We start from the raw sequence: 8,413 nt of genomic DNA on the forward strand, positions 1-8,413 counted from the left end.
TACTGATTATATCAGCAAAAAAGGGCAGCAAAGATTACGACTACTAAGAAAACTGTCCTCGTTTAATGTTAGCGAAAAGGCCTTGGCTATGTTTTATCACGCTCACATCTGCAATATTTTAAGTTTCAATATCACTGCCTGGTATGGCAATCTGAGCATTAAAAATAAAAATAAACTTAATAGAATCCTAAATGCTGCTGGCAAAATCATTGGCAAAAAACAAACCCCATTTGGGCAGTTGTTTGAGACAAACATCTATAAAAAAGCTAACAAGATCCTCGAAATAATCACCCTTTGTGTCAGGATTTTGTGATTTTACCATCACAAAAGAGATACAAGACACCGATAGCAAAGACAAACAGACACAAACACTCTTTTGTTCCCCTGGCAATCAAATCATTAAATAAGAACAATCTGGTATAAACTTTGTCACATGTAAATTATGAGTCTGCGTCTGGTGTGAATGTACACTTTGGTTTCTTATAGTTGTAATGTTTTTTGTTTGGTGTAATGCACAAATTGTAAGACAAATTTCCTTACGGATAATAAAGATTATTATTATTATTATTAAACAAACAACATTTAGCCTCATGATTCTCTATCTCTTCTATACAAATTACAATCTAATTCTAATACACAATGGCTATCACATGATATATTTTTTTTTGTTTTATTATTATCACGTGACCAAATGTTGTTTGTTTACGATTGGTGAATGAGGTCCATTAAGTGTTCCATTTAATATATTTTAGAACCTTATTAGCAAGTATATTTAAATTGGTATTTATTAAAGAACCATAAGTTGGTACTTTTTTCATTGTGTTTTGTATTTTGTGAAAAAACTCATGTTGTAAGTAGACTTAGTCAAATAGTATTGTTTAAGTTAATCCGTTTACTGAAGTTTTTTTTTTTGTTTGTCTGTTTTACCAATTAAATAACAATAATATGTTATTAGGTTTCTTTAAGAGAAATTGAATTTATTTTACAAAGCTTGTGCCATGCATTATATTTTGCCTGTATGATTGTATCATTCCCTGGGTCATTAGTGCTAATGTTATCTTGTTTTAACTTCACCAATAATATTGACATGCTTCTTCCATAAGTTTTGTCTGTTGTAACATTTGGAAAGTTTTTAAAGAAATAATTGTATTTTATGGCCTTAGGGTTCAATCCTATCAACTTAAGAAATTAAAATTATGTCCTAGTGTAATTGTTTTGTTTTTTTTATTTTTTAATAACAAGTAAGTATCATGGCATTATATAGAGAAAGATTTTTTTTAATGTTGAACTCAACTCAGCTTGTCTTATTTGTATACATATATATATATTTGACAGCATGTAAAATAAAGCCAGCTACATCTTAGATCTGAGATGTTAAGTGAAAAATTCTTTTCTTCTTGCTTCATGTTAAACAAAGGCAGGAATATATGGGATTTTCTTTCTTTTTTTTTTTTTGCTTGTGGGTATTAGCCGTTCAGATTTTTCTACCTGCTGGGGGGGGGGGTATATCAGAATTATTGTTCTTCAAACAGGCCCCAGTGTTATTGTCTAATATATCCAGATATGCCACTGTGGGTCTCTTATTTATTGTTCATCAAACAGGCTCTAGTGTTACTGTCTAATATATCCAGATATTGTCACTGCGGGTTTCTGATTTATTGTTCATCAACCAGGCTCCAGTATTAGCCTCTATCTAGATGTCAGTGCGGATGTAAGTAAAAAAAAAATATAAAGAAAAAATATTATATCATATAACATAAAATGAAATACATTGTTAATCTTGTTATATAAAGTAATTTGTTAGTTTCTGATTTAAACAATCAAAAGGCTAACAATAAGCATGTTTTGTTTTTTTCTGTTAATAACGTTTCCCAAGAATGATGAGTATGAATATTACCAGCTTGTATATTTTGCCACTAGAATCTTTTACTCTGCATGTATCTAAAAATAGTGTTTGTGTTTGATTGTATTTGAATGTATTGAAATGATCATTTACCATCTTCTCCTGTGTTTTTTTAAGTCACATCATGATAATCTTTGAGTAAAGCATTGGCTCCTGTTACAGCCTGAGCACTTGTACTTGTGTTACTTGACCTGTTGCACAGTTGTCACAGGTGCTGATACATGTTGTTTGTTATTGCCATTGAGATATTCCTTGAGTGCATCTACTTAGACAAGGGAGTCTGTTTCAACTTGTTTCAAAAATTGTTTTTCTTTGGTTTCTTTTGAACTCTAGATTTGGCTGGGCAACTTTTTTTTTTTTCCATTTAAAGAATTATTTGTTTGTATTTGTCCTTTATACAATTTACAAGTAATAAGATAATTTGTGGACACATTCTTATAGAATGGATACACTATTTATTACATTCATGCCCATGAGACTGTGGCATATCTTCCCTTCTGTTTACTTTTCATTTGCTGGATGATTTTTTCCCCTCTGCCTGCAAAATGTAAATTTTTTTTTTAACAGCATATCTTCTGCCTATGATATTTTTTTTTTAATTTTTAGCATGAGGAAAACAATAAATAATATATACATACTTTCTTTATGCTAGTTTGTAAAGACATATTTTAAACATTTACTGAATGAAACTTATTTATACTTTTTTTTCCCTCACTTTAAATTATATCTGCTTTCTGCTGTTTTCAAAATGTATAATATTTTTTTTATAAGCTGTCCATTTTGTCCATCAGTTTATTTCTTAATGTCAATGAATCTGTGAAAGCACAGTGCTGGCTGTTTCATTCTAAAAAGTTATTTTGGGGGTTATTGATGATAGAATAGGATTTGTGTGGAGCCTTAGCAGTACATTCTGATGCTCAACCTTTGACCTCATTACAGCTGAGAAAGATAGAGATGAGACCATGAAAAAGTTGTGATCAAATGAACTTCCAGTTGATGGGAGCTCTTTGGTAAGAGAGGACAGTGAAGAGCCATTTCCTTTGCTTACAGCAAGGGTTAAAAAGGGCTTCATTCACTCTTTTTGGTCAGAGTTAGGGTTGGAGAACTTTTTTGGAATGTCCTTCCTCATTTACAGCTAAGTTTGTTTTATATATATAATTATTTTAATTTTTAAGTGTGTCATTCAAATATCTCTGTGATTAAATTGTTTTCTATTGTAGTTAGCTGTCTCCAACATAAAGTAAATTTTGGCTTAAACCTAATGGCACATCTTCATTACATAGATGGTGCAGGTATTTAAAGCCAATAAATAAATCTATTTCTAGTTATTTCGTGTGTGCAGGCTAGTGACTTTGATTTCTGTTAATTTCTCTAGAAGTATCAGCATTAAATGAACTAGATACAATTGTGTAAATACATGTGTCATCAATACATGGAAGGAGCACTCAAAAACAAATGGAAAGCCCTTGAAGCTTTTTTTTTTTTAATCTAGAAATAATTGGAAAGCTAGGTGTGTCTACTCCCGTAGTCCTAGAACCTAATTGATACTCAACTAGAAAGTTTTTCAAGATGAAAGAATGTCACAGTGTATCTCATCATGTTGTCTCTATTATATATTTCAGCAACATTTCATCTGTTTCTTTTGTACAAGTGATGAACTTTGATTGTCTGTTAGAACAGAGCATGTTGGGAAGCTGTCAAGGTAGTTTTCTGATGATGTAAAGGTCATCTGTTTTTGTGGACCACAGTTAACATGGGTGTCATGTGGCCAGCACAATGATCAACCGCCTTTATTTTTCCCCAACTAATGTCAGGTACCCATTAAAGCTGGGTAAACTCAGAGGCACCCAAAGAACCCTAAATTCAAACTCCCAGTCTTCACAAGGATTCGAACTCTGGACCTCGGTTCAGAATACAAGCTTTACCACTCAGCCACCGCACCTCTTATATTCCTTTTATAGTGAATTTTTTTTTAAAAGTGAGCGTAGACTAGAGACAAAAGGGAAATATTTATTGTTAATAGAAAGTAGTGTCAGCTTGTCATTTTAAATAAATCATTGTCTATAATACACATGTTGGCTTAGTGATAGAACACATGGAACACACAAATGTACTGCAGCATGAGCTAGAGACTTGTGTCACTTCTTCCTGAGTTCATTTCTCTCCACTAGATTCCTAGAGAATTGTGTCATTGAATGTACACCACGTTTGCTGAGAAAATTGTTATTGAATGTACACCACATTTGCTGGATACCATTGACACTAGTTACATAAATGTAGCTTCCTGACCTTTTTACTCCAAAAAAAAAAGTTTTTTTTTTTACATTGTTATCTTATTAGTTGTTGCTCTCAGTACCCGAAACATAAACCTTCAAGTCTATTGCAGATGTATTTTGGTGTTTGTTCTTGTCACAGACAGCAAATGTTGAAGAATTTCTTTTTTTTTCATTTAAGGTTATGGGGAGGAAATGGTTGTCTTTTTGTAAATGATTAGTTCCCAAGAACTCCCTCACTAGTAGAATAAGTGTTGACTGTAGCTCTTCTGTGTTCTGATGTTTCCACCTTGTGGAGTTGTGTGGAGACCAGAGAACTTGGATAATTGTATCACTGGATCACCTCACACCATTACTTCAAAACATGGCAGGCAATGTTTGCTGGATGATCTTCTCTTCATCACTTTGTTTTTTTTTTGTGTTGTTTTTTTTTAACATAAATAAATTATTTTCTTTGAAATTTTTATGATTAAATATGTTGACTTGCTCTCTTCAGTGAGTTTTGGTTTGATTCATGTTTCGTTTGTTGGTCTTGTCCACTTAATAGTTTCATCATTTACCAGAGTCAGTTGTTCAACACTGGAATGGTTCAGATCTTCTCAGATATATGGTTAAATGTTTGATCAGCTGGTTCATTGAATCTTGGGATACAGACAAAATCTTGTTTCTAAAACAAAACAATTTCCATACAAAACAAAAATGTATTTTTGAGTCCGCTATAGATCTAGTATGCATGGAAAGTTAGTGCTACACTTATAGAAAGATTATTTGTGCAAATAATTGCAACGAGTTTATTATCTGAACATACAATAATTCCTTTCACCATTTAAGACAATACAATTGTATTCGTGATTTTTTAAAAATCTAATCAATAAAAATGATCTCACTGGACATAGTGTATCCTCATTCTTGATGTACGGTAATTACTTTAATTTCTATAACTCTTTTTTTTTTTTTTTTTTTAGGCCGGCCATTGATTTCAGCAGCTGCTTTTATCTCCCCTAGTTCTTTGACCAAACTTACATCAGAATAATGGTCTTGTAATTTTTGAATAAAAAAATAAATTCTTAAACAATATAGTGTGGCATCTTACCTTTGCATTGGGGTAGCCGCTAGCCCAATACAGAAAGGATGTTACTGATACTCAGTTATAACAAAAATACAATATAATTGTTAGTTCCCTTCATTACTATAATGGAATACAGGATTTTATCGGCAAATTGAAAAAAAATAATTCACTGTTTAACAAAGCGATCTTTCTGAATTATCATTTTAATATGTTATCGAGCAGTATAAGTTTATATGCACAATTTCATCTCGATAATGTAAAGTTTTCAAAATAAATTGAAACAATTCACGAACACTATGAATAAATACTGGGAATGGAAAAACGGGGTACTAATTTTTTTTTTTAAATATTCATTTTTTTGACGGTTAAATGCTTCGTGTTTTAATGTGGATTAAGGGGGGAAGAATCGACTTGAGAGTTGGGTAAGTAGATACAGTCGCTGTTCTTGTGTTATTTCACCCTTTACCGAACTGCCATCTCGATGTAAGAAAGTGACCAACATAATACTATATAGTTTTTATATTCAAACCAAAATAAGAAAATAGTTAAAATATACCTAAAAGAAACAAAAAATGAACGGAAACCAATAAAACGAGCAAATGATTTTATTGTCATTGCTTCAGAATAAATAGATTTACGTTTTCAAATGACATGCATTAAGCTTATTGCTTCATGGTAAATACATTTCTAATTATATAAGTTATTGCATTGGAATAAATACGTTTCTATAAAAATCAGATGTATTGTTTAACAAAAATGCATATTTAAACAACACAAAAGCATAATAAATTAAATTAACAATGCATCATACATCTACATCTTGTTCTACACAAATCTTTTGTTATATAGTTCTGTAGTTTGTTTTACGCAAAGATATCGACATGTATATTTTTTTAAAAGATTTTTTTAACAAATTTAGTCGGAGTAAGGATAGCAATTTAAAAAAAAAAGATTTAAAATATCTAGAACCATAGAATTAATACACATATATATATATATACCCCAGAATTGACGTCATAGTTTTATAACATACGTTCAATTAAGAGATAAAAGATAGTAACCACAACTGACACAAAAGCAAAACTTTGATCTTATATTTTCAATTAGCGATTTATATAGGTCTGGGTTTCGCTCTATAGTATATAAACCAGAAATAGCTAGCTTTTCGGTGTATCCGGTGTACAGCTAAGGAAATGCTGGTCAGTTTTTTTTGTTCTTCAATACCTCTAGTCAACGCGTTAGCATTGGACAGTTGCTGTATATCGCTGAGAAAGGAAGTACTATCTCGTTGGCCACGCTGGGAAAACTCTCGATATAATTTTTCAAAGTAAAAAGAAATAAATTTAAATTGTAAAGTGTTTTACATGTTTTGATTGCTCCTTCAGAGTTGAAGATAATCTACATCCTAGTCAAACTTCCCGCAGGACGACGGGGGATGGCAGCGGGCAGGGTATGAACTAGCATATAGGATTATAGAGACCACTAGCGAAGAATACAGTTTTAATTTTCCTCATTTCATGACAACGGATGCCAAGCTTAAACTGGATTTAATCTCTTTTATTAATCTTCCATCTTTTGTTATGTTTGACCTTGGATATTTATATGAGTCAACCTCAAATGTTTGCATATCTCGTACTCTCTCCATCACAAACCAGCTATTACTTTTTTTTTTCAGCCCTAATGTCCATGCCAACTAATCTAGCTGCAGCATCCAGTTTTGAAGTCAGATCTTGTACCTGGTTGGCATTTTCTCCACTGAGGTCTATATCGTCTGCAAACCTGAAATTGGAAATAGGCCGCCAGTTTATGATCAAGCTAGAAGTAAATCATTCTAGAGTTTCCATTACAATGTGCTCCAGAAATAGAGCTGAAGAGAATGGATCCTTGCCGCACTCCTATGGATGTCCTAGAACTTTTTCCAATTTGGTCGATCAGAAGTATTGGGCTATTTGCATTTTGATATAGGGCTTTGATAACATCAATAATGTTTTTATCTATGTTGAGCTCCCTCATCACTTGCCACATGCCATCATGTCAAACCTGGTCAATTGTTTTTGTTAAATGTATAAAGTTGTAAACCTTTTTTTTTGTGTGTGTTGAAGGCATTTTTCATTGAACAGGCTGATGTCAAATATTTATTCAATAGTTCTTCTACCTGACTGTTTTTCGGAAACGGCCTTCTCGGCTTTTCTCTTGAAGTCTGTTCAGAATTATTCTTAACATTAGCTTGTCCGAATGACATATCATCCTGTAGTGTGTGGAAACACAAACTCAAAATCGGCCCCCGAAGTGGTCCACCCAGGCAAGCTTCAATATTTTCAGAAAGAAAATCCAAATGAAATTATATCAAAGACAAATGAGAGATAAGAATGGAGAAAGAAGGTTGACAGATCTTGTGTAGTGCCCCAACGGTCCAGCAGATCAAAGGATAGGTGCAAGTGAATGCAAAGTTAGATGTGAACCTGACCTAACTAGTTCCCCTTTCAGACCTTGTGGTCTATAGGGCAGATGATGTTAAGTTCATCTGTTTTTGTAGCCTACGGTTAACGAGGGTGCCATGTAGCCAACACAACGTCCAGCCGCCTTTACTTTTCCCCAACTAATGTCAGGTACCCATTGAAGCTGGGAGGACTCAGAGGCGCCTAAGGATTCCGAAGTTGAAAATCCCAGTCTTCACCAGGATTCGCCCCCGGCCCCCGGTTCGGAAGCCAAGCGCTTTTCCGCTCAGCTACCGGTCCTCTCCTGGCCTAACTGAAGTCTTATAATTGATATAATTGTTTTGAAAAGACTCTATCTCTTATTCCAATGCTCAAAAAAAATAATTTTCGCAGTAAAAATATTGTGCACGAAAATGACGTTTACAATTTTTAATATTGTATCAATAACAATTACGTGTATAAAAATTTACGTTTTTGAAATCGGGAATTGACTTAACATCAACTGAACATGTTTAACAGAATGGGTTTTATAAACGTTTACTAATTATACCCAATTATGTCAAAGACGTTTACAAACCCCTTAGTAATTTATGGGATATGGGGAGTGCTGTTAGCGCTCTCAACGAGGTCCTGAACGGAACCCCGGTCGCCAAGTTTTTTCGTGCATTTCTTAGCTAAGAAATATCATTGTCCAGGTATGATAAGCGCACTGTTTCTCCTAGTTAGAAGA

The sequence above is a fragment of the Biomphalaria glabrata genome, chromosome 16 (assembly GCF_947242115.1).
Source record: "Biomphalaria glabrata chromosome 16, xgBioGlab47.1, whole genome shotgun sequence".
Taxonomy (NCBI): domain Eukaryota; kingdom Metazoa; phylum Mollusca; class Gastropoda; family Planorbidae; genus Biomphalaria; species Biomphalaria glabrata.